Genomic DNA, 25021 nt, shown 5'->3' on the forward strand with positions numbered 1-25021 from the left:
CAGAAGTTTAAAGATAAATATGTGTTCAATTGCTGCATAGTGCTGTAGTTTATGTTACTGCACTTTTGGGTAAAGCTAGGTTATTATACAGCACGTCACATATGTATGTATTTGTGTCTATACATGCATGCACATACATGAAATCTTGATGTATGTAGGGGAAGGATAACGTAGACTAAAGCTTTGTATTGGCCTTACCTGTAATTTATTTATACTTTCATTAAAAAATTGTGTTCTATTTTTAAGATTATCCCCTCTGAGGATATGGTGTTAAGTTTCATTTCAAATATAATGAAATACAATATTAATATACTGTGATACTTTTTTAGTGGTAATAAATTTTAAACTTGACAAGGAAATAACACACAATTCTGATGCACTGAGGAAACACTGAAAACTTGTAACATCATATTTTTCTGTTGCTACTCTTTCTTGTCTTCCAATAGCAAAGGAAACCAGTGGAATTACTTTTCAAAGAAAGCAGAATGTTATTCCATGAAGATAATTAAATGAACTATAAATCCCACGCAATATTTCTATGAATTTTGTGTCCCTCCACTGAATTCCCCGCATTATGTCCTACCTGCAGCTGTAGGCTATTCTGGGATAGAGCAATCTCTGGTCTTCCCTTTGAGGCTGAACAGAATAGAACTAGACCAAGTTGCAGAATTTTAATACATGGAGAAAAAGAGAAATAACCTGCAAAAAGATACTGATTTAACAGCCGCTGGAGTTACCAGAAGAACTTTCACTGACTTGCACTTAGTGCAAATGTTCACAGGAATAAGGTTAATGTTCTGAAGAACAGAGACCTTAATCTTCTTCACAGCCCCAAGGATGACCTATATAAAGCCTTTAGTACAAGCATTTGATACCAAACTGTATTTTTATCATATTTATCAAAAAGTTCCAAAATTCTGCAGTTTATTGCACGTATTTTGGTATACCTAAGTAGAAGATACCCCACTAAGCGTGCAACATTTCTCTTCAGGTCACTTAGAACACAAAGATCAAACGTGAGTTGTCTTCACTGTTGAATTGCTGGAGATGTCATTTTATAAGCTCGTGACAGTCTGCTTTAATAAGTGGTAATTCCTCCGGCAAGTTAAATTATTTGCTTGAGTCACCTTGCTGAGTCACTCTGATATCTTGAGATGCAGGTTTTTTTCCTGATGGTGTATCTTTCAGACAGAAGTTGTTAACGTAAGTGCTGCGATGTCTAATTATTAAAAGACTGAGAGTCTGAACCAATAACTTTGAAAGAACTAAGGAGGACTGTCATTTATTGTATTATGTGTTAACAACAGCATAACTTTATGCACAGACCTCTTCTGAGACAAAGACCCCCACCCAAAAAAGGTTCACTTCTCCAAAAAAGAAAGAACAAAATGACAGCAGCGTTCATCATATCTAATAAACTGTTCAGCACCTGGAAAAGAGTGAAAAAATAAGATCTTCTGCCTTTGCCTTTACTGTGAGATAGAACATAATTATAGGAACAGAACTTCCAAAATAAAGTTCACAAGCGTATCGTTAGCTGAAGGGCTTTTTTCACCCTTCAAATCTCTTTAAGAGAATGTATTTCTGATTGCCTCCAGCTTTTAATTAAATAACTATTTTTAACAGGATGAAGTAAAATTAATACTTTTAGTAAAAAGTTATACATCCTAGTGAGATACAAAATACAGATTATATGTTTTAAGATGTAATTTTTTTTCATTGCCTTTTATTTCTTTAGATAAATAGGGCGAGAGTCTCACCTGCTGGTGTTTCAAACAGCATGTCAGCCACTTGCAGCAACTGAGGAGTTGGACTCTAATCTTTTATGATACCAAAAGACCTCTTGAGTCCTTCATTTGTTACCTTTCAGCTAACCATAAAGTAAATCTCCATGTCTGTCACTGTCCCAGAAGAGCACTGGCGTAGTTAATAATCCTCTCGGTATCATTCCCAGAAGCATGGTTGCCGTCACTACTGTTTGACTCTCATCTCGTCTGGCAGTGGCAAACGGGAAGAAATCTGCTATCTGGTGACTGAAAGTGATACAGTCTTGACATCCCGCATCTGAGAAGTGTTGTAAGCTTAATTTCTGATAACACTTGATTTAATTCAAAACTGACAGCTGCTCAATCTAAAAGCTAAAAGTATTGTTACTCATACTGAACATGTTCTGCTCCCTAAGTTCAAACCCTAACTTTTTCACGGCCAGACTTTGCTTGCTACAGGGTAGATGTAACAATGGTTCTCAGAGTTAAATGCGCCATATTTTAGAGGAGTATAGCTTGCACTTAGACTCAGGCCAAGATGTTTTTCTCTTCAAGACCTGGTCTTCCATGGAGGATTTTAGGTTTCATTCATCATTTAAGTTAGATGAAATAAACTATCAGACTAGGGCTTTTTTTTCTTTAACAAATCTTTCTAGCTAACATAACTAGATTAATCCTGCTAAAACCCGAAGAACATTCTTGCTGGTTTATTGACTGATTCACTTTGAGTGCCGTTAGCCTTCAGAGTAGGGAAGTGACTGCATTTTTCAAATGGAATGTATAAAACTCTTTATAGTGTACAAATAGTCCTGGTTAATGCGAAGTCACCTGTTTGTTACACAAATGGTATTAAGATTCTGATTTTTCTTCCTAACTAAGTATAGGCTTTTAATGTCTTAGGGCTGGTAACTGGAAGCTGTTAGAAGTGGTGAAAATTGGACGATGCTGAGAAGGTTGATCTTCACTACTTCCGTCAGAGGAGGCTTTCTTCAGATATCGGAATGCTTTGGAAAAAAATGCTGATTTATTATTTCATAGCTAGCTAAGCTTTCAAACATGAAATCACATTTTTTCTTCATGAGGATGAACTTATCTCTCGGTCCTAAACACGGGTATCTGTATTCTTCATAAATAGGGTGTTCAGAAAAGGTATTGGGACAGGAAATTTAATCCTGCTTTATGATAACTCAAGTCTCTATTTATTTATTAGAATCTGTATGTCTTTTAAATTCTTGCTATAGTGAATAGGGTTTCTTAGATACGCCTATGAGCGTTATTTAGCTGTTGCTTTTTATGGGAAGACAGCAGGAATAAATCACTTCCTTCATTTTGTTACTTCTGAAGACACTATATAAAAACATTTGTAAATGAAACCCTTTCATTCCAGGAGCTGGGAGCAGAACACGAAGTTTGAGATTGGGTCAGGGAGCCTAGAGGACTTCCCTAAGTTATCTTCTTACGTGAAGGTGGGAGCTGCTGGATGGGCGGCATAGGAGCGATGGCCTCGCGGGCTGGTCACAGGCACAGCAGCACTGGGAAAGGCAGCTTGCTTGCTGCATTTTTAATATTGTGTTCTGCTGAAGCATCTCAGGCAAAACCCTGCCAGTAAAGTGATGTATCTGAGCTGACAGCTTCCTCATTTACCCCCGCGCTGCGAAATTCATATACGAATAGCTTGTGGATATGGTAATAATGTAGGAGTACTTATAGCAAATGAACTGTAATAAGTGTGGCAGAAGACACTTTTGAGCAAAGCTAGTAACAGTAATTATTCTAGCTTGTGTCTTGGGAGTCTGAATTCATAATGATAAAGATTGCTGAATCCTGACTGTAAAAGCTTTGAAATACCTACCGGTGACAGACGTGCGGTGACGAGCAGCTGCACTGCGCTCTGTTTTTAACGCGAGAGGTCTATCTAAAGTACCTTCTCAGGAGATGGGAAAAGACGCAATTATGGTGTGTGATTTTCTGGATCTGATCCACGTTGGTAGATAATTCTCAATATCACTGGTTCACAGAAGCAAGTATTATTGCCTGTGGTTTTAAAACCAAATCTGTGGAGAGATGTAGCAGTGATTTAACATATTTAATAGAGAACTAACTGTGAGCAGACTGCTCCTGCATGAACAGTCCTACTGAAATCAACCTCCTAGAAGCTCACACAATAATTCTCATGAGTAATAGTTACTTAAATGAATAAGGTTTTCCAGGGTCAGAAACAGACGCTAGATCATTGAATAGCCACATTTTCTTTCTGTCATATTACTGGAACTCATTAATTAGGACATGATTTGGAGGTGGCAGCAACGTTAGATAGGAACTATTAGAGTGATCATCCACTTTGAAAAAAATGATTCATTTCAGTGATGTCAAAGAGAAGTAAAACTGGCCTAATTATCCACAACAATGTTAGAGAACAAAGCAGCAAAACCTGCTCAGAAATAGGAGCATATAATGTTTTACCTCAATCAAACCTGAAAAAGTATAAATCAGATTCACACAGCTGACACAGGAGGGAGCCAACTAGGCTACAACCTCTTCAGCGCTGCTCAGGACATAAGCTAACAGAGCCAAATTACAACTTAAATCCCTCTTCCCTTTTGACTGCTGAAAAAATACCCTTCTGGTGATGGGCTCCTCTCTGTCTTTCCCATTTTCTCAAGAACACAAACCTCCTGCAACGCTGAGCAGTTACAAACCAATGCATGCCAACTGCTTTCCTTCCTTTTCTCGTACGTCATTCACAGCAGCAGAGATACTTGGACACTATTTCATATCCTTCGTCTAATGTCCTGCATGGCCATTAGAAGGAAAAACAAGGGCAGCGAGAAGAGGACTTTATGGATGCCCCCAAGAAATCAGTCTGATTACCTCTGACTTCATTGCTAGCCACCTCTTCAAACTCTCAATTGTTCCCCTATTAAAGAGCCAGAGGAAATTTAGAAAGATATAATCAAGCTATGAAATCCTTGCAGATCGAAAACTGTGTGAGTACCATGACACCACCACCAGAGAAGAGGTTCGTTAAAAGCTGGGTGTTAGTTCAAGTGAAATTTAACATGACAAAGTTCCGAGGGCTGGTCAGTTGAACAGCTTGAAGAATAAGCTTAACCAGGAAACGCACCTATGAAAAATTGCAAATTCTTGCTTTCTAATTTTAAAATAGTAAATGTCTAGAGAAAGTAGCCTGTTGGGTTTTTTTGACTCACACTATCATTTATTCAATTTTTTTTGAAAAAAACCCTTTAAATGGCTGGAGGATTGTAAATGAAATACTGCCAATGAAGCTCAATCATTGCTATGGCAACATTGTGGTTGCAGTTGTGTCACAAGAAAAATAGATTTTATTGCTTTGCAATTACTTGGTCGGCTATATGTCGGTATACGGTGTGTGAAGTATTAGGATTTCTGTTGACTCAACGGGAGATGGGTTTCACCCCAAGCACCATGTTGTTTCAGTATAGTTATGCTAGAGTACGGCATTTAACTGCAAAAATGAACGCTTTAGGTGGTCTCCACTCTTTCATCCACCTATTATTTTTGAGCTTATCTGCAGATGGTGTGGCTTATTCTCTACGGAGCCCTGTTGCTTTTAAGAAGATTAAACTGCAGAGCAGGTTTTAAGGATTATTGACCTGTTTATTATCCAATCCTATCAGTGTTGCAGTGATTAAGAGACAAGCAGCATTACTATGTGATAGTAATTAAATTAAAATACAATTACAGAGTAATGTACAGAAATACAGTTTGTATTTTTTTTTACTGACATACATCACTGAATTTTCATGGCTAAAAGGCCATAAAGAAATTTGGAAGAGATACGTTACCCAGCACTTATCTTCAGTAACCCGAGTTAAATATCTTGTGTCTACTGTGCGTGCAGATGTAGAGACATACCAAGATGTTAGTAAAGATTGCAATGAAATGTATGTATTTTATATATTTGTAAACATTTTCATTACAATAACATACTGAAAGTACGTTAACATACACAAATGACATATTCTCTGCATGCTTTCATTTGAAATTTACTATTTCATGGAGAAGGGAATAAATATTACAGGGTAAATTATATCAACTGAGACTTCTTAAAATGCCGATCTTGCAGCTTGGGGGAATCTGCAGTTACACAGTCCAGTGCCATTGGCAGGAGCGTGGGGATAATTCTGATCTCCGTTCCACCGTGCAGGAAATTGCTCATGGAAGAGGCAGGGTTTGAACCGTTTCAGTTCTACACTTGAAAGGTCCAAGCAATGGATGTGAAGGACTGACGTGAGGGGAGCAGAACTCTTCATTGCATACAAAGACAGGGAGACTCCTTCCCCCAATTCTTGCTAGTAGCGGCTACCTCCTCTCCCTCCTCCCTGGCTGGTGTGGAGGGAGCCCCATCCAATTTCAGTCTGCTCTGATGGATACGTTTTCCCTCAGCAAAAATGGGGCAACCTCTGTTTCTCCTTGCACTGCTGTAAACCAAAGGTAATTCCATTGCTGCCATTGCAGTTGGAGCGTTTGCACAAAAGCTACAGGGTTGGGAATCTGCTTCTGGATTTCATAACCATTTAAGGTTTTCTTTTTTTTTTTTTTAAATTAATTGGAGATCCAAGTAAAAACCCAGTGCTTAGAAGACAGTAAGAACTCTGTCATAGCCGGATAGCAGTGTGGTGCTGCTTTTCCAGATTAAAAGGTTGGAAGGGGACTGGAAGAAGCAAGTATGTCTTAAATGCCTAGTCTTCCTTGAAAGATCCAGTGAATGCAAACTCTTTCAGTTGTGTTACCACTTTGATTCCATTTACTCCCCTGGCACAGCCAGCTTGCACTGCAGGCTGCTGCGAGACTCATAGCTTCTCTTCCATCCTCTTTCTCTTAGCAGCATCCCTGATGCCAGGAATACAACGACGGCCAGACCCCGAGAGCGCTGCACGTGGAAGGCAGCGGGGGACCCTCCTTGCGAGATTTCTCCCTGCTGCTGTCTGGAAAGCTGTAATGCTGTCACAGGCGTGGAAGGGAAATGGCCCTACTTTGGCAAGTTTTACCACAGTATAAATGCCTTGTGTTCATTCCGAATATATATACCGAAACAAAATACCTGTGCTGTGCAGCTGTGTTGCCTTTGCACTTTTCCAGTTCAGCTCCATTTTAGTCACTCCTCAGCTGGCCAGAAGCTGTATTTTGGGGGCAAAATGAGACATTGTTTAATGGTAACTCAGTGCTAAGACCCTCCAGCCGGTCTCATCTAGGAAGAAGGAATAGTGATAATTTTGACATTTGAGTCCCTTATTTGGCGTCTGAATGACCTCCTCTTTGAAATCAGACTACAGCTGTTGACTGATCTCTGAACTATCGGTACAGACCTTCTGCCTCCGTAAAAGGAGGAGGAGTTTGCTGTATCCTGTGTTTTCGAAAGATGAAGATGCAGTTGTTGGCTTTTTCCAGCCAATAAAATTTTAAACAAATTGGTTTACCTTACTTCAAACAAATGATAGATTTCCAGTACTGACTGCGTACTTCTCATTTGGCTGAAATCACCCTGCACAGCCACTACTTCTGAGTGCTTTCCTCCTGCTTTTTGCATTTGAGTTCTTGATATGTCCATTTTAGAACCTCAGCCATTTTGTACTCTGAGTTACCTACTCTCAATTCTCACACCTCTTCCAAAAGAAGCAATTTAAAGTCTACCTCCTGCTTTCTCCCCTCACCTTCCCTCCTACACAATCTCCATCTCATCTTTGATGCAGCAAACATTTCTTTTTCCTTAAATTTTATTTTGTGAATTATATGTTGCTCCCTCCATAGCACTTTGGAGAAATAAAATAGACGAACTAAGCTGCACAAGAGGATGAACTAGAAAAGCAGTGAACTGAAAATATGAAAAAAAAATCAGAATTATTAAATAAGAGTGCTGAAGAACTACAGTAGAATTCAATTTCCAGACATGATGGAGGTATATGGATTTGCCATTTTAATGCATACACTTACAGGTGGTGATGGCTTTTAGGACTGGAATGACGCAATGAGGTTTAAAACCTTAAATGCATAAACAAAATTCTCCCTCTCTGTCTGTGGTGTTTCAGCTCAGTCTTTCTCTTGCTCTTATTCTTCCTTCATCGTGCCCCTTTTCTATTTTTTTTCCCTTTCCTATGTGCTTTAACGTGCAGGTATAGACCAATACAGTAGTCGTCACAGGTTAGCTGTTTATGATGAGCTCATCAATGCAAAGTGTTACAAATAGTTAGCATTTGTTTGATGCCTTTCAGCTAAGCCTACAGAAATAGGGGTTACTCTTCATGTTTTGTAAGAGGAAACAAAGGTACATTTTATTTTTGTGATACCTGAGGTCCCATATTGCATAAAACCCCTAAACATTGGCTCTTGCTATAAAATGGCTCATTTCTAAAATGCTTTCGAAACCAAATTCGACTTTACCGCTAGGTATAAAGTACATAAACACAGCTTGCTTTTTATTCTCCTGATGATCAAATACTGTAATTTCGACATAGCAATAATTCTGCTGTACTCAGTGGACTTCTCACCATGTGTAACGGTTGCAAGACCAAGCCAAATGAGCTCCTGTGCGTTGGTTTGTGGACTGTGACGCCAGGAGTGCGTTGCAGTGAGGATCAATTTTAATCACAACAATTGATCTACACCCTTAGTCATTCCTAATGTCAGTCATGCATGATGCGCAGAAGAAAGTAAATGTTAAAAAGAAATTCAGGGGATAGAACATTAGAAGAAGTAAATCTAGGTATGATGCAAACACTACTGAGAACTTTAAAAGTAATGCTGTGGAGAACACTGTTGTAATTAAAATGCAATTTTCTTACCAGATGCCAAGTAAAAGCAATACAAGGATTTGACTCACGTTGGATTTAAAGTCTATATATAGCAGAAAGAAATTAAAGTGATAAAGACATTAGGGAATGAGGGATATTCACTAACCACTGCATTTATACTTCTCTGAAGCAGAAGCAGTTGGCTACAGAAGGCTGAATGATGTTAGCCGCTGGGGTGAGCCAGGCAGCTTGGCCTCCTCAGTCTTTTCTGATGGAGGAACGCTGGCACAGGAACGTGCACGCGTTGCCCACTGTCTACTCTGCTCTTCTGGTTGCAGCAATATTCATTACAGCAGATGGACTCTGAAACAGTGAGAATTACTAATGGCCCGAAGCGTTGGTGACACACCAGGTTTCCATTGCAAATGGTTGGCAACTGCAGCGAGTTCAAAGAGTTAACGACAAAATGCAATTAGTCCTGGTGCAGTGTGGAGAGATGATGGCAAAGTATAGGTCTACCCACTTTCTATACTTGGATAAATGCGGATGTTCTGACTATAAGGGGCCATGTACCTGTGGATGTAGAAAGGCTTGTTAATCCAGGCAATTGTTTGCACCACGTACTGTGTGCAAACACTAAATCACAAAATAAGCTTTTCCATGATTCAATACAATTGCTATTAGTGTAAGACAACAACAGGAGACAATGAGGTTGGCAGTGATGGTGGCTTAATGTCAGTGTCACTTCGTTGAGTACTGAAGCCTTATTACTGAGTCTTCTTTCACAGAGGTACTTCTGTAATATTTTGACTTCAAAGATGCTGCTGAAAGTGGGCAAAACTAAAGAGTTTCTGTTCCACAGAAAATTCACCAAAAATTCTTCTCATTTAGAGTGAATACTGGAAATTGTGATGTTTTCCATGGAAAGGAGAGTCCAACAATTCATGTTTTAAAAAAAGCTCATTTTTATTATTTTTATATTTTTTAAAAATATATATTTTTTAATATATATATATATATTTCAAAAACTCCTCTTCGTCATATTCCATGCTCTTAAAACATCATAGACTTTCTTGTTGAGGGAAGCACAAAGAACCTCAACAGCTGGCTTCCCTTTTGCATGCGTGGGGGAAGAGAGGAAGGGTGACCATGTAACTTGGAGAGGAGGCAGCACTGCATGCCCTGTACAACTGAGCTACTCCGGATGATGCTCAACAGGAGAAAGAAGTGTAGGCAGAGGGGTGCATAGAGATGTTCTGTCATTCTGTCGTGGCCTTTTCTGCGCCAGCTGAAGTAAAAGAGAACTGAAAAAAAAAACCAAATTTGGGAACAGGAGAACTTTCTGTGCTTTATGAGTCAAATTGATCATGCAGCAGAGTTTTATTTCGTCACAGCTGGTATTAATGTAATAACAAGCTGCATAAATTCAATCAGAAGACCCTGGTGTACATAGCATCAGTGCTAAACAAGCAAATAACCCCCCAATTCCCTGGACTGCTGTTTAGTAGTTCTTCTAGAAGACCAGAGTGCTGTTGGCAGACCTAGTGACAACAAATAACTTTTCTTATATGTGACACGCTCTAACTACCTTCACATTTTTATCCATAATTCACGTGCAACCAAACTGTATTTTTGTGGCTGGAGGACAAATTAAAATTGCAATCAGGAGACTCTACAGATATCCAGATTTTGTGCAAGTAAGAATTTAGTCCTTCAAGCCTGCGAAAATCGCTTGTCATAGACCCAGGCTGACCATTGCTCGGGTACTTTTCCCATTGGGATATGCCCAGCAGCTCTTGTGGGAGCCTGTGTGGGCTCCACAATCTCTGGCTTTTCCTGAGAAATCCACCCTCTCCTTGGGGCACTGCTCATTGGCATGAAGTGATGTGTAGCCAAGGATCGACACTGAGAAATAGAATTTATCTACTTATACTGCCCAGCTTGTGCTTTTACAGATAGGCTTATATATGTAATCTTTAACGCTGGGCTGGAGGAGGCAGAAAATGAGTGCTTGGACTGTTAATGTCCAGTGATTTCCTGTCACCTCAATAATTCATACAGGTGACGGCTGAAGGATGGGGAATAACACAAGATGGGGAACATGCTGAGGGTAGATGCTAAAGCAGCACCTCGTGTTACTGGTGCAGAGGTGCCTGGGGCCCCTTCCCGACATCCTTCTGTGCCAGCCTCTCCCTCTCTTTCCTTCTGGCTCTCCTTTGAAATGTCACCCTCTCCCTCAAGGTTTAATTGAAAGAAAACGTCTTCCAATATGGGCATTATTTCTATGAAGTAGCAGAGGGATTTTTCCTGTCTCTTCGGAGAACAATGAAGGAAAACAGGACTGTAAAACCTCTGTAACTGGATGGACTGTTTAGGTATTCAGACCTAACCTGCCAGGCTCTGAAAAGCAGGCAGCCAGAGGGCATAAAAGAATCAGTTCAATAAAACCATTTAACTCTCCAATGCTGGCATTAATTATCTGACTCTCTCCCTCTGAGGTCCACTGGAGCAATGCACTTGATTCAAAAATGAAAGCAGGTTACTCTTTTTAAGTATAAATAAGGTAAAATATAATGGGAAATGGACTTATCGGGGAACAACCTGCCTGCTAACATTTGAGAAGGCTGCTCAGGCCCTTGAGAGCCGCTCGCTGTTCCCCAGAGCTCATTCCATGGCTCGTTCCAGCTACAGGACCTTGCTTGTGGGTCACATCGGTGGTATAATAAAATAAGCTGTGCTTACGTGCAGCATGTGCGGTACGTGTTCTTGCCGTGATAATTGCAATCAAGGTTTTTCATGCTCCCAGATCGTGTCGTTTTCAGAAGGATTGGTGTAAATCTAAGCTAGATCTTCCTGAAAGTCACTGATACAGTGAAAACCGAAGGACCCTACATCACTGGGGTGATTTTTTTAAAATAAGTTTTGCCCCTGCTCTGTTACCATGAATTTACTGAATAAGCTTCATTTCCAGCTTATCTATGCCAGTAAGACTGACATAACCATCTCCTGAGCTATAATGGTCATGTTCTGTAACGGGATGTTGATAGTCAATTTAAAATAAGGACAAGGGGTTTCACTCCAGTCAAAAACAGATTGAAGAAAATAGACTGCTAGTTCTGAAAAAGATCTGAAAGTTTATTTTTTCCCCGAAATGCTTCAGTTCTTTTCTAAAATAGATTAATATTTAGACTTTGAAAATACTCTGTCAACCACTAAACAAATGAGAAGCCTGGGACAAATTTAAGGAGAAAATTAAACTCACTTAATGTGCAGGGAAGTGATTTGTCTTCTGGAAAAAGACTAGAGGAGGTAGGCAGTTAAAAGAACCTGCATGGAAATAAAAAATACAAAATTATTTCTTTAAAAAAATGAATGCTCCTTTCGATAGTAAATCAATACAATACCCAGGAATGGCCCTACCAGCTTAACAAGTTGTGTAGCTGTGGTTAAATTCAACCACTGTCTTGGAGGAAGACAAGGACCTCCAAAGGCTTGTGGAGACTGCAGGATGCAAAAGCTTTTATCTGGAATAGCATATGTTTTCAAATGAAGAAGATATTTTTATGTCCTTGCTTTACATTTTTGCATTTTATTTTGGGTGGCTTTTGAGAAATAATCATATGCAATACTTTTAGGGTTTTTTCCCTTTTTTTCACAGCTGAAATTATGTTTTCTCAGCTAGCTGTCTCCTCTGCAAGGCGAGTGACGCTGTAAAGCTAGGCTGATTAAATTAGCCAAAATTTTTTGAAGCTTCAGTAATTTTTAAGCTGTAATTATTTGCTCCAGGGAAAAAAAAGAATGTTAAATATTTCTAAAATCAATTTTAAAAGAGCTAAAATTGGTTGCTTTAAAAAAACAACACCATTGTTTTTGCAGCAGAACTATGATTGACAGAGCAGAGGGTAGACTGGGAGAAGACCCAAAGATCCTTCAGGACTGGCTTTTCAGAGGTAGTGATTTCCTCAGCTCCTGGTGACTGCGCAACCTCGGAAATCTCCGTCAGTGCCATCTTCAGACCCAGGTCCATAAGCGACTGTTGAGCTGGGTAGATGCCCTGTGTAGTACGGGTTTTCTCACCTAACACATTCACATCTTGTCCGTTGTGGAAAGCATGCAGAGCGTAGCCTTTCCTCATCCGCGTGGCACCACCGCTTCCTTGGGCATCCGGCAGCAGCAGGACGAGCAGCAGTTCACATCAGTGGAGGCACCGTACATGCAAGCTGGGTGTGCTGCAGGACCTCTCTGCGTATCCAGGGGCCGGTCCTGCCAGGCCGTATCTGCTGCACAGGGCCCCATGCTCGAGAAGCCGCCTCTCCAGCCCACACTCAGTGGATCTGATCACTTGGGATGGAGAGCACCATTCATTGTTTGTTTGTCTTGTAGTCTCCCAGACTTCGCCGTTACAAATCTGGTTTGTAACCGTGGGGGAGACCTCTGATCAGAGCTGTGCTCAGTGCCTCTCTCATCCTCGAGGCAGCCTTGATGTCACGGTAATGGAAAGAACAAACCAACACAATCCAGCTTGCATAAGCTTTTGATCCTCGCTTTCATCCGCCTTTCTCTTTTCAACCCACTTATGGAAGAAAATACCTACATGAAAAAAACAAAGTGTACTTTGACAATGTCAACATATTAGTGGTTCCTTCCTGCATAATTAAATGCTAAGTGGTTTCAAAAACATGCTAGAGATTTCTAACCGTACACAAGCCAGATATCCCAAGCCTTCATTTTGCAGATTTACAATAAATGTAGCACTATTTAGTTGGACTCTTTTGGATTCTCTTAAGCAACTTTTATGTTTGCTTGCCGTACAGGTGACAGCAATACCTAGTGGTAATAAAAAACAAATTTATTTTTATATATAAAGTTATGCACCAGATGGTGTTTACTACTAGTTTTTAAAGAACAGCTTTTAAAACCTTCATTTCAAGTAATTCCTAAACAATACTCCAAGGGCTTCAGCTTTCTGCAAAGCATTTCCTGGTGATCGTCTGGTTTCTAGCTGGAAGGCTGTACCAAAAGGTAAAAAATGCGTTCAGTAGAGCATTACTTTCCCTCCTCTGGTGAACAGCAGAGAGATGTTACATGACTGTGGCTGGCGAGGTAGATACAGGAACAGGATTTAGCAAGGTAGCTGCCCTCCAATGCAAGCTCTCAACAAGCCAGCGTAACTAAGAAACTACTATCACACCATTTCTCAGTGGCCCGAGGATTATGTTGTTGTATTATTAGAAAGCTTGTGTTACAGTTGTGCCTCTTGAGCTTTGGGAGGTTGTTTGGACTCTCTGAGCTACTAAAACTGCTGTTTTGAGAAGTCAAACAGGTATTTCACATGATGCAGCTCACATCATCTACCTTCAGCTCCTTCGCTGAAAGTAATTTTCTTCCAAAGGAGTTTGTTTTTTTCACAAGAGTTTCTGAAAGCATGGAGGTGAAAGCAATATAAGAACAAATGAACAAATATGCCCGTCGCATCCACCAGAACACAGCATATTGCTCAGGAACTGCTCGGGGCACACGGTGGTATCGCGGCTCTGACCGATCAGCGATGCTTCACACAACCTCTGCTCAACAAAACAGCCCAGGTCAACCTGGCTCGTGCCAGCACCTCCTAAAATTCCTCACGGATGGCATTATGATCAGCCTTTTCAATTAGAAATAAGTGTTACTGCTTAACAGTCAAGCATTTTTCTAGTGATCCCAGCATTCTGTCATAGCCTCTTCGTAGGATCTTTCTGCTTATAAAAGGAAGCTGCAGATTTCTGTTACGTGCAGACAGCCACCAGTGGGGATTGATGAAAAGCATGAGTCTTTACAGATAAATCAAATAAGAACATCCTCAATCAACTCGCCAGCTCCTCATAAAGCAATTGCTGGGTGATCAGTCTCAGAAATCATACAGGAATTCTTCCAGTGAAAGGACAGAGCATCTGGACTCTTTTTCCCCTCTCAAGCTCTTTAAATTTTGATGGTTGGGTTCTTTCTTGCTGGGTGAAGCAATAAACCTATTTTACAGTTCTGTCAGCTTCACCGCAACAGGTTGCAACCTGTAAGAAAAGAGCTGTGCAAGTAGCCTGCAAGCATAAGATCTCTCATTTCTGCACAGTGCAATGTATTAGTTTCACATTTGGAGGCCTTGGTGAGCAGGAAGCCCTGCTTAGACATCTCATGGTTTGGGAAAAGACCAGAGAGGGCGAGGGAAGAAAAAGGCATAGCCTGACTTGTGCTACAGCTGCCCCATCCTGCAGCTCAAAGTGCCCCAGTGAGCTGGAGATAGCCCCGGCTATCCCCTGCCACGCTGGCACGTGAGTTGATGTTTGCTGCCCTTTTAGCCTGGTGCCAATTTTAAAAGATCCAAACTGTCCAAGAGAGAACTCTCCAAGGAGTTACGTAGGGGCTGGTCCCAATGCAAGAGGTCTCCTGAGTTCCCTGGTGTGCTGGTTTTGGCTGAGATAGAGTTAATTCTCTTCACAGTAGCTAGCATGGGGCCATGTTTTGGATTTGTGCTGGAAACAGTGCTGATCACCCAGGGGTGTTTTCGTTCCTGCTGAGCAGTGCTGACACACAGCCAAGGCCTTTTCTGCCTCTCACCCCACCCCACCAGCAAGGAGGCTGGGGGGGCACAAGGAGCTGGGAGGGGACACGGCTGGGACAGCTGACCCCAACTGCCCAAAGGGCTATTCCAGACCATATGGCGTCATGCTCAGCATGTAAAGCTGGGGAACAAGAAGGAAGGGGGAGACGTTCGGAGTGATGGCGTTTGTCTTCCCAAGAGTGGGAAGACACGTGATGGAGCCCTGCTTTCCTGGAGATGGCTGAACACCTCCCTGCCCATGGGAAGCAGTGAATGGATTCCTTGTTTTGCTTCGCTGGTGTGTGCGGCTTTTGCTTTCCCTATTAAACTGTCTGTATCTCAACCCACGAGTTTTTTCACTTTCACCGTTTGGATTCTCTCCCCCATCCCACCAGGGGCGAGTGAGCGAGCGGCTGGAGGGGGCTTCGTTGCTGGCTGGGGTTAAGCCACAACACCTGGTCCTCTCGTGTTCAAGGAGGAGATAGATACGTGGCTCAGAAAGAGGTGGTTTGTTCTATCCCTGCAGGGCCAGCACATTAATTTTCTGCAGGGAGGAGGAGGAGAAGACCCTTTCTTTCATTTCCTTATCATCTGCAGCAGGGAAAAGCCCGTGGGAAGCAGGAGGCCTAGAAGAGCCTCACCATCTCCTCTTCCCATTTCCCCAGCAGAGCAGTAGGTCACAGCATATGTGATCCTTACTGCTCGATGCTACACATTTTAGATCTTGGCAGAAACTACCAAACTTCTCCAAGATTTAGGGCTGAGCTGGCAGTTTCTTTGTCCCGCAAGGAGTCCCGACGCAGCTGGCACTGGCCCCTGCCGCAGATGGCACGCCTGCTCCGATGCCAGGGGGAGCTGACAGCTCGCCAGTTAGGATGCTGTGACAGGGTACCACCAAGAAGCCTACGTGACTGCTATCTTGCTCCGGGGATTAAGAGAGTTTTGCTACCAGGCCTGCCTGTGCTTTACTGAGTATTTAAAAGGTGTTTTCCCAATGATGATCAAAACAAATCTTTACTCTGTACGGTATTTGTCAGAGTGGTTTATTCTCTAAAGGAATCGCTTTTGCTCTGTATTTGTCATTCTTTTTGATTGCTACAATATTGCACAACATAGTAAATAACAATATCAAGCTCCAATATATCTCTTTTCATATAAAGCCCATGAAACAATTCTTTGTAGCACATGAATACTACTGAAGAGCCTTGCTGCTTCGCTAAGCCGTTTCTCTGTTAAAAATACCATGAAATCTGATCTAAGCTTTTTCCACTTTGTAAATATGGAAACTACTAACATTGTTCCTGTCTACCCCGGGTGACTCATGCGCTGCTGGCGTCACGCACCGAAGCGGCAGCTGAGCTCTGAAGTCAGTGCGTGCAGCCCAGCTGCATACCTGTCACCTCTCATTGACTGCCTGCTCCATCACGGCGCAGTCACTCGGGCACGAGTGCCATCGTCACCCACGGCCTCTGCTCCGGGGCTGGGGCCAGGGCACGGGCTAGACCCCAGCCTCTGCCCCGCTCCTGTGCTGCCTGCGGGGAGAGCTGGGAAGGGCTGTCTTGACTCTTTTTCCCCTTTCCATAGAAAGTAGTGGTTAGGACATGCGTTACTCAGATGGGAGCAGATCTTGCTCCAAGTCATCTTCTAAATCAGTAAATGCTTCCTTTCTTAGCATTCACTCCCCCTCATTTCTTTGTATGCCTATACTCCCTGCCTGCTTTTACTGCTGCCTCTTTGCACAGACACCCTTTGAGGCTGTATCCTGTTCTCCTCTGTCCCTCTTGTAGAAAGAAAAGTTTAAGAGGCTGCTTGACACCAGAGTCATGAGCCCACAGATCCCCTGAAGTCACCATCAGTGCTTCAGGAGCCACAGTCCTTGAGGCATTTTTACGGGGCCTTTAGTCTTGCTCTTAATCTTTGTGCCAGACGACAGACAAAGGCTGAGATGGTATGACATCCTGTGATGCCCAAGGATCTTTTTTTTTTTGCAAGAGAAATCTTTCAGTGGATAATGTGAATTTACAGCCAGTTTATGCTGTTACAACAGCACCAACGAGTGGAGCACGCAAGAAATCCACAGCAAGATATGCAGCCAGGTGTGACCACATTCGGGGACGTTTCCTGCTTTCAGCCCGTAGCTGAAGTGCACGGTTCAGGTTGCAGAACGGTGCCCAGTGCAGAAGCAGCCTGGACGGAGGGACACCATGCTGCCGTGCTTATGTGGTCCTCTCAAGGGCTCCGGGATGGCTGGAAAGGCCCTACAGCAGGAGATCACCCGGGTTTGAGGGTGACCAGCAGAAATTTCATGACGTAGTTTGAGTACTGATGCAGGAAGGCATTTCAGTAGCTTCTCTGCTCGTTTACAGTATTTAGGCAGGATTTCATTCTCATCCCTCAGGTGCTCCAGAATGCCCTACACACACAAGCAAATTATTTGAGCTTTACTAGGAGAGAAAATTGGATTAGCAGCTAAACAAGCCAGATCAGGTTATACATTTCTGTGCAGTTTTATTTTCTTCCCTACCACTACAGGGATATGTATAAATGGGCATATATATACAAACACCAGCCTTTGCCGTACAGGGAGATCTTGTTATAATGGCCACACATTTCTTAAGTGTAAACATTTTTATTTGGGATCTGATAAAGGAGTCAGAGGTGAAAGGCACACACAGAGCTTGTCTTTCCTTCTGACAGGACAGTCAGGAAATAACATTTTTCTAAGCTTCCCAGCTGTCCGTCAGTGACGAATTCCTGCTTGTTTCCATTTAGCCCAGCTTCAGCTGGTCTGAACATACCCTATTTACAAGTGCCCTGAGATTAGTTCAAGTTGCTCCAGACTTCAGTGTGCTGACGTTGGAGGAGATAAACAGAAGTAATTTGCTGATTCACCATAACAATTTTCATAAAATATGAGTCAGGATTTTCTTCTTTCATGTAATGATGAAATTAGGTTAGCATGCTTTGCTGAGCACTTAGCTCTACTATGTGTGTTCCCAGTAGCATCTAATGTTCCTATAGTATATTTTTGGACATATAACCAGATTTACGAGGCCGCATCTTCTCCTGTTTCCCTTGGCTTCCCAATAAACTGACATTCACCACTCTGTGTCTTGAATTAGAAGCCTCCTTTTCACTCCATTATATAGTCATGATACCAAGTGGATTTTCTGCAGCCTCTCACCTGTTGGACTATTAAATCTTCATTTAAATTCTGTGCTTACGTGGGCTTCTCCAAAATTGGACACCTGGAGCAAAGTTTGCTGAATGTCCCAGGATCTGCACTCCAATTACAGAGTAGGGAGACACTTCTTTCCTCAGATTGCTCGTTCATCTCGGAGCAGGGTCTTCTTCGCATCCCTTTCGCAGGGGACCTTGCCCGTGCATCACCCCTTCAACGTGTCTCACAGTGTGTCTGCCATCGCATCGGCAAACCGTCCTCCCCTTATGATTCTGACGGTGCCTTTCTAGTTTTCCACAGTTAAAGAAGCTATTTCAGATTGAAGAAGTTACTGTAGAAAATGACATCAGCATTTAAATCGATTTCCTGAGGAAATGTTTTAATGGTCATTTTTATAGCTTATTTTGTGCTTTTTAACTTTTTCCTCTCTGGCCAAAGGTCAAGAAATTATTTCATACAAACCAGTGCTTGAGCACCAGTACAGGAAAAGAGCTAATTCTGACTAATATCTCATGGTTTTGATTGTTTTGATTCATTTTCATTTGGAGCACCAATGGCAGAAGAAAAAGTGAATTGCATTCTGTCTTCAGAGAGACCTTTTTGGATGAATGAAAGCATTATCCACTTCTAGGTTCAGGCAATAAATCAACAAGTCTCTTCACATTTAAGAGTAAAACTCTCAGGTAGCAGGAGCTATAAAAACTCTGACCTCAGTGGACTTCTCTCCTTCCACTTCCTTTCAGAGAAATTTGCACATCAAGTAGTTCTCCGTACTTTTACTCAGTAAGATCCAGTTTTCCCACTATGGCTACTAAATTGAAAAAACAGGCAGGGACAGTATAAATTCCTTCTGAAATCTGGCCGAGCGCTCAATGCAAAGTGCCCAGTGACGAGAGGAAGAGCTTACAGTGCTCTGAGAGTCATGTGTGCAATCTGCTGGCTTCACCCGGACAGGATAGAAAGGAAAATTTCTTAGGGTTGCGTTGCTCTTTTTTTTTGGTGTGTGTGCAAAAGTGAATGCCTGGTTAACCTGGAAAGGGCACTTCCCCCCCTCATGTTGTCTCAGAAGCATACGCTTAAAATTAAGGCCATGGGGATTTTTTTTTTCTCAGATTATTTCCTTTGAGACAGAATATGCATCATTCATGACATTAAATCCTGGAGTTTTGGAAGGAAAACGTAGTCCTGTGATGGAATTTTCCAAAGGTAAAGATTTTCTTCCACCCTGCTGAACTGCAGAGCGGAGAGCTAAATTTGCAGGATATCTCAGATCTAAATACACGTGAGAATTGGGGAAGTGTAGATCAGGATCTGACCTTTACAGTTTCAAGCTTGGTAATCTTCAGCATTTTGCAACTGCCTTTATTGCTATCACAGTTTGAGCTTGTTCTGCACATCAGAATCCCTAAGAAATTTGATAAAATCTGAAAGTAGGGCTGGACCCCATCGTCGCATTTGAGGATTTAGGTGCTGTTATTCTAGCAAAACCTGACCTTGCATTAGGTTATCCGCTGCATGCTATGGACCTTGAGCTTTGCATTCATAAAACCCGATAAAGGGCACAGTTCCAAGCCTCTGTGAAAAATTGGCTGTGCTTCTAAAATTTTATTCAGCAAGATATCGGTGCTGTGCGTCACTGGTCAAAAGATGACTCAGCTCTGGTTATAAATGATATAAGTGATAAGGATTTACAGCTAGATTATCCCACTTTTTACTCCTATTGAATAATACCTTACTTCTTAACCAATGAATTAGAGATAAGCAAATCTTTAAACTAGGTGTTTGCTCAAAAGCTTTGCTGATGAGAAATGTATTTATGTATATGTTAAGTGCTTTCTTGAATTAGGGACAAAGTCGGAGGAGGCAGCAAGAGTCCAGGCTTTAGAGAGTGTTTCTTGTACGTCACATGGGCAGAGGAGACCTGGCCTCAGAGGTTACCTTTAAAATCCTCATCTCCAAAACAAACAAAGTGCTCTGGGTGAAATCCCAGCTTTACTGAACTCAGTAGCAAAAGTCCCAGCAAATTCAGTGGCCCAGGATGTCATCATACAGACGTCCTTCTCCTTCATTCAGTCTCCTGCCACTTTTCGACTTGTTGAAAATTATATTGCTGCCAGTCCTGCGATCATGTCCCTGGCCTGCCTGCCTGTGGCCATTCACAGCAGCCTGGTGACATCACGATGGCACAGATTTACATCCGCCTCCCCGAAAATGCGCAAAGAGGTAAAGGCACAATTCCAAGAAAATCCAGCTCTCCCTGCCTGACATTAAATTAGGTTTATCAGCCATCGAACGTAAGCTTTTCTCTGTATATTAAACACTGTTCCCTTACCCAGCCGTGCCATGGTGCTGGCAATTACCTAGTGATATAGAGTGGAAAAAAAAAGAAAGATACGTAGCTTTTACTGAGTAATTCACCGTTTTCAAAGTGCAGTGGAACCATTAATTAATTAATTTGCCCAATTAATCACTCAATAGCTACATACAATGGTTGGGCAGAGCTGTGGGCTTCATCCTGGCACAGGCTGAGCGTGCACACTCCCGTCCTGTTCATCTCTCCGGCAGCGGGCTGCTCGTTCAGGGCCACGAGCCTCCGGCTCGGCTGCGGTGGCCCAGAACCAGGCAACTGGAAAATAACAGTTGTTGTAGCTGAGAATTGGTTCGTGTTTGGAGTTCGTGAGGGTTTTGGAAGTTACAAAAGTCTCATCACCTTTTTTAAAAATTATTTGGACAACTAGGAATATAAACTAATAGAATAATAAATGATAAATGATAAATAATAAATAATAAACTAATATAATAATCTCAACTCATTTAAATGGAAATACTTTTGACAACTAGGAATATAAACTGATATAAACTAACTTGATGTCTATGATATAAAATGAAGTCGGCTCACGGGCGGGATTCTTCATTACGAAGTGCTCTGTAATTGCTGCAATTGCTTTATCACTGGAGTCATAAAACTGTTCTCAAGAGGAAAGATACATTGAAGATGTTTTTAAGGGCCCTAAAGAATAACAGCTGGTTTGGGGATTTCTGTGTTTAGCAAGGGTCTTATTTCATTGCTGCGGATTCTTTCAAGATAAAAGGTTAAAATCTTGCTTTGGCATAATACCCAAGAGCCAGCCTAGAAGTATCTGGGTGCTGTAAGTTAAAGTACAGACATGGCTATTTAAGGTTATTATATATATTTGCCTATGATAAAATGCAGCTTAAAATACTTTCATAACCTTTTTTGGCCAAGGTATGCTCATTGTTATGAGTCATCGGAGTACTAAATCTGCACTTTTTGCAAAAATAATCATGGCTTACCCATTCGGCACAGTTGCTCAGAACAGTAAAGTAAATTATCTCCCATTTTAGTTCTGTGTAGTGGCAAAAAAGCAAACTTAGACACTGTGCAACAGCAAATGTAAGGTATTTTGTGTTACAGTGGAATGGCAATGACCAAAAAAGGCACAAATGCCATAACCTCATCCCATGCAGGGTTTCATTCCAGCCAGCCAGTTAAGTAAGTGATCGAAGATAATAAATTTTAGAAGCCCACAGCTGGAAAGCCTGGTTTTCTAAACCTGCCATTTAAAACTAGAACCGAGTCAGTGACCTCACATGTTGCACATAAAGGAACATATGGAATGTGTATGGAGGGACCGTCTCCTAGCAAAGCCGTGGTGGAGGGAGATCCTGGTCCGACAGCTGAAGGCCACGCAGCAGCCGAGCGCCTCTCCGCTGCCGGAAGGACTGTGCTGCAGGTAAGGCAGAATTTGGGGGTTTGAGTGGCCAAACTGCAGCTGCTGGTGGTCACGTCACTGATTTCTTGCATGAGTTTAGCTAAATCACTGTAATCCTTCTATTTGCATCCCTGAAACTTAAGATTTCCTTGCTGAGATTCCCTTGGCAACTTTATGTCCTCTTGCTATGCATATTTATGTATGCACAGTATATATCTATCCATCTCCAGTGTATGGCCAGGTGAGGGGCTGAGCCTTCCTAGTGCTCCTGTAATGCAAGTAATGAGGCCAAAACCACCAGCTCTCCATGCAGGAAGGATCTCGAAACCAAAGAAGTTTTGTTCTGACATTTCTCGGGGTTAATGAGCTGAGAAATGGGTCACGGGAGCCTGGAACCGTCTGTCACCGAGTGAATGGGACCTTCCTTCCCCGGGTGCTGGGTTGACGGCGCCTCTGCCGCCCTGCCAGGACAGCCCGGCCCGAGCGGCTTCCCCATCCCACCGCTGTGGGGAAGCGGGGACGGATGGGGTAGGTTCGCCGGTGGTGAAGGGCGAGGGCCGGTGGTGGTCACGTCCCTGCCTCGGGGGTCCGCCTCCCGCTCGGTCGTGGTAGGGAAAAGCCGGTCGTAAAGTCGATGGGACCCCACCCGCGCAGGGATACCCGCGGGAATCCGTCAAATACAACGGTCCCGCTTCTCCGGCGCAACGTTCGTGTCTCGGGCCTTCCCCGCCCGCGCCGAGCCTCGCCGCCCGCGGCAACGGCCCTCAGGGCAGGCGGAGGCCTCCAGGCAGCAGGGAAGGGCTGAAGACGGGCGCTCCGCCGGGCTCCCTGCGTCGCCGCGGCGGCCTCGCTCCCCGCGGGCCCTGGGGTCTCCCCGCGGAGGGGCGGCCTGAGGCGGCGGCGCGCGGCCTCCCCCGTGAGGCGGCGGGCGGGAGCGCGGGCGCTCGGCGGGAGCCCCGGCGGCGGCGGCCCCGCCTCGGGCTGTGACGCGCGTTGCCATGGCCACTGCTTTACGCTCCGGGGGCCGGCGGGGGCGGGAGGGAGGGGCGGGCCGCTTCAGCACCAGGGCGGCCGCGGACAGCAGCGGCGGCGGCCCCGGCTCGGCGGAGCCTCTCCCGTGCGGGAGCAGCGCCGGGGCCTGCGGCGGAGGAGAAGGGTCGCCCGCACGGTGAGTCGTCCCCCGCCGGCCACCCGCCGCCCCAGCCGCCCCGAGGGCCCGCGGGTCCCCCCGGCCCGGCCCGGCCCGGCCCGGCCCGGCCCGCGGGGGTGGGGGGTGCCCTGCGTGCCGCGGCTGGCGAGCCCCGCGCCGGTTGCCGGGCGGAGGGAAGCGGGGCGGCGGGCGAAGCTCCGCGGGCGGGTGGCTGGCCGGGCAGCGCTGCCGGGGCTCGGCGGGGATCTGCGCCTGCCCGCTCTGCCCGAGCAGCCCGTGTCCCGGTGCCTCCGAGTGGGAAGGCTGCCGCGTAGGGAACGGGTGTTTTAGGGAGCGGTGCGCTCCGGGGCCGTTGGAAGCGGTTGGTCTTAGTTACAAAACTTTGCAAACCCTGGAAGGATTGCCTCGGGACTGGCCTTCTGCCTCTCTTTGTAAGGCGTTTTCCATAAAAACTTTATCAACTTATAAAAAGGGCAGTTTGGCAAATTGGCAGCGTTTGGGGGGGGGGGAGGTTCTCGTTGCACGCGAGCTCTGTCTTACTACGAGCCCTCATTTGCATGAATCCTAAAAACTTCTTGAATTTTGGGCAAGACCTGCCTCACCAAATTAATAGCGGAAGTAGTAGAAGCGTGGTATTCACTGCTTGCTGTCCGATTAGATGCTGGAAGCTCTATCATCTCATCTAGAGGGCATAAAGTAGCCCTAGTACCTTAGGCCTTTTCTAGGTATTCAGAAGGGGCCATCCGTGTTCCCCAGGGAGGTCAGAGCCTGGAGGTGACGGTCAGGCAGCGAGCTGGGTTTCTCTGCCCTAAACTATTTGGAAGTGCTCTTCCAATAAGTATGCCTGCGTGCAAAGCAAAACTGGTTTCCAGCAACTCGGGGCCAGTGTTCTGTGTCTTCCCAGCCAGGAAATCACTCTCCCGTGCTCACTGCCTTCTCCCATCCACAAGCATGTCTCTTTGATACATCTGTTAAGCCACTGCAAATCTTTAACCATATTTATTATTCCCTCAAAAAGAGCATGGTTGACTACACAGGCATACACATTGTCTTCCGCGTGCTGCATTAACAATAGTAGTTTGTTCATGGCTCCCATAAAAAGCAACAAGGTAGGTATGAATAATGATGTGGATCACTGTTAAAGGCCAAGAAATGAGTAATAAATGAAAGTGAACTGAGAGCAGGGACTCTGCCACACTTTATGCTCTTGCGTTCTCCTTAGACTATAGAGTCAGCTGTGACTTGTGTATGTCCCATTCACAAACATTAAAGTTATTTCCTTGTCCTTTCATCCTCCTGTGTGCTGTGGCTGCAGCATCCAGGAGTAAGGAATAAGGGTGTGATGTGTGGAGGGGAGAACAGCAGAGTCTGGATTATACCTTCTGCTCCTTTCTGTCTTAGCCTTCTTGCATTCCCACAGCTTGGTTTAAAGAGAACAGTAATAATTCCATTAATTTGCAGTTGCTGCAGACCTTTGACCTCGTGGTAGTGTTGCTTGCACACCTTCCCTGCTCAGCTATGCATTAGAGGCATAACTTTACAGTAAATTTAGTTTTGTTGCCTCATTAGGCATCAGACATACAGCACTGTAGTAAGGACTATGTGCTCTAGAATGATTCAGCTGCCAGAAAGAGAGACGTCTAACATCGGCCCTTGTGAGTAAAGGCCTAAGCTTAAATTCCTCCCCCAGAGACTGTATCAACAGCTCCTGCTCAAGTTCAGAAGGAACTGCTGACGTAGTAGAGTCTGATAATTTATGAATCCACTATAAATCAGGGAGAGATAAGGGGACCAAGTTCCTTGAACGGTCACATTGAAATCACATTGAGATTGAGTTATTTTG

General features: G+C 43.7%; 1 protein-coding gene across 18 annotated transcripts in view; it reads left to right on the forward strand.

Annotated features, from left to right (window-relative positions):
• The window catches only part of TENT5D (terminal nucleotidyltransferase 5D), a 44379-nt gene that overhangs the window by 2209 nt on the left and 17149 nt on the right, over positions 1-25021 (forward strand). For 2 of the 18 annotated variants that reach the window (XM_072877507.1, XM_072877511.1), the window contains exon 1: positions 21609-22049. The exons of 1 other annotated variant lie outside the window; for it this stretch is intronic. The gene's annotated coding sequence lies outside the window, so the exon portion shown is untranslated. 15 more of the 18 variants (XR_012044842.1, XR_012044846.1, XR_012044843.1 and 12 more) reach the window with 15 other exon arrangements.

This window comes from Ciconia boyciana, chromosome 12, assembly GCF_034638445.1.
Source record: "Ciconia boyciana chromosome 12, ASM3463844v1, whole genome shotgun sequence".
NCBI lineage: Eukaryota > Metazoa > Chordata > Aves > Ciconiiformes > Ciconiidae > Ciconia > Ciconia boyciana.